This window comes from Brassica napus, unplaced genomic scaffold, assembly GCF_020379485.1.
Source record: "Brassica napus cultivar Da-Ae unplaced genomic scaffold, Da-Ae ScsIHWf_401;HRSCAF=624, whole genome shotgun sequence".
Classification (NCBI taxonomy): Eukaryota; Viridiplantae; Streptophyta; class Magnoliopsida; order Brassicales; family Brassicaceae; genus Brassica; species Brassica napus.
Window position 1 is genome coordinate 7,979 of NW_026016480.1, and position 2,354 is coordinate 10,332.

At 44.5% G+C, this 2,354-nt stretch overlaps 1 non-coding gene across 1 annotated transcript; it reads right to left on the reverse strand.

Moving 5' to 3' along the window:
- Positions 1-1,951: 1,951 nt before the first annotated feature.
- Positions 1,952-2,057, reverse strand: LOC125603812. The gene has a single exon (XR_007335748.1). It is a non-coding gene; the product is annotated as a small nucleolar RNA R71 (small nucleolar RNA).
- Positions 2,058-2,354: the final 297 nt, after the last annotated feature.

Genomic DNA, 2,354 nt, shown 5'->3' on the forward strand with positions numbered 1-2,354 from the left:
GATGAATCAAGCAATTCAAAGGAACCGAAGATGATTCAGAAATGTCTAAGTAAGACGTCGAACTTTCAAAGACCAAAGAGGTCGGATATGGAACCAAGGAAGCTGACTGGAGTTAGGATTGAATCAAGTGGCTCGAGTAAGCCAAGGAGTTAATGAGTTTAACTCAGTATTGACAAGACGTCCATAACTGAATCTGGAAAGAAGACTTCAGCGGAAAGGTTCAAGGCAGAATAGCCGAGTGGATGAGCTGAAGGTTGTGAACGGAAACAAAGTTGGACAGGTGGTCCGAGGATTGAGATGGAATCTCAATGAACTGGCTAAGCGATAGATGGATTGCAAAGAGATAACCTGAAAGAGTCAGAGAATCGGAAAACTGAATTGGACAAGTCGTCCATGGAAGACCCTAAGGACAAATGGCTAAGGCACTGACGCTGGAATGTGAAGTACGGAGACTTATATTCGAATGGAACATATGTTGAGAATGCTTAGATGGATCCTAAGATTTTCAAGGTAATGGACAAGCTGGTCCGGGAAAATGGAACTGGAATCTTCATAAAAAGATTTTTGGAAAATCTGAGTAAGACTTGCACTTAGAAAGTGGTGATTGTAGGCAAGTCTGGATATAAGAACTGGACAAGGGACCTGTCAAGGTTGACTAAGCTTGATTGTCTTGGTAGGTTTGTGCGGTCCGAGAGTTTGAAATAAGGGATTGGAAGTCAGGTGTACTTGCCAAAGACTTGTTAGGTGATCAAGAAACTACTCGGAGGTACAAGATGCCATAGATGATTGATATACCTTGGATTTGCCCCATTTTTATCCATGGTATATAAATATTTTACTATATATATATCTATGTTTTCTACTCTTCTAGGTATGTTTTCAGGTTCAGGTGCATTTCGGAGTAAAGCTATGACTTTGGAGCATTTTGGAGCTTAAAGGACATTTCACCCGAACTGACCACTTAGAGGTCGACGAGAGGAAGAAAATCGATCGATGCGCATCAGTACTACATCTGAACCTCTTTTGATGAGAGTAACACTCCTTAGCGTAATTTGAGTGGTATCAAATTTGGCGCCGTTGCCGGGGAGCTTTGATCGCCATTAGATTTAGTTCTATTGATTCTTATTCTTTTCTTTACCCCCTTTCTAATAATCTTTTTCTTGTCTTTTCAGGTGCATGCCCAGCGGTACCAGAAGCAACAAAGAGAAAGACTTGTTGTTCTCAGACGATCCTGCTCATTTGGAACGCACCATCCGTAGAGGTCAATGTTCCACATCGCTCGACGCAACAACTTCGTCGTCGATCGATACGCTCAATCAACCGTCGACCGACACCAGACCTTCATCGTCGATCGATCCCAATCGTTCGACAATGATCGATACTACACCGCGTAAGTCGATCGATACCGTGTCGTCAAAAATGGTAAACATTATTATTCTAACTCAGGACGAGAACGGAAACCTGTATGACCAGGCCGGTCATCTGCGTAATGCAACAGGTCAGAAAATAGATGCTCAGGGAACTGTAATCCCTGATGCTGATGCTACAGGAGCTGCTCAACCTGTAGATGAGGACGCTCGATCGAAACCACTGGCCGACTACAATCGCCCAGATGAATACTATTCCAACAGATCACCTATTCGACTTCTGGAGATCCAGAAGCAGAATTTCGAGCTGAAGCCTCAATACTACACTCTCGTGTCGCAGATACCCTTCTCTGGGTTACCGCACGAGCATCCTATGGACCATTTGGAACGGTTCGAGGATCTAATCGCTGCTATTCGGATGGAAGGAGTCCCCGAAGATTACCTGCTGTGCAAGCTCTTCAGATACATGCTGAATGGAGAAGCGATGCACTGGCTTAGGCAGCAACCCACATGATCTTTAACATCCTGGAGCAACATCAAGAATGCTTTCTTACGAAACTTCTTCGATGAGGCGCGCGCTGAAGAACTTCGGAACAAAATTTCCACATTCTCGCAGAAGGCTGGAGAGTCCTTCAAAGATGTGTGGATTAGATTTAGGTTCTTCCAGCGAGACTGTCCACACCACGGATTTAACGAAGTACAACTGCTAAGCACTTTCTTCCGAGGTCTCGCCTTACAGTATCAAATGGCCCTTGATACGGCGAGTGAAGAAAACTTCACTACTCGCAATCCGTTGGAAGCTGTGAGACTTATCGAAAACCTTGCTAACAGCAGCAGCACCAAAAACACTGACTCTGAACGGAAGAAGTCTGTAGCTTCTATCGGGAAGGAACAGATGGACGAAGTAAGAGCTAAGTTAGATGTGGTGCACGAGCTTCTTAGGAAGCAAGTCTGTTCAGCTGAAGGAGAAGTAGCAGATACGGAAGG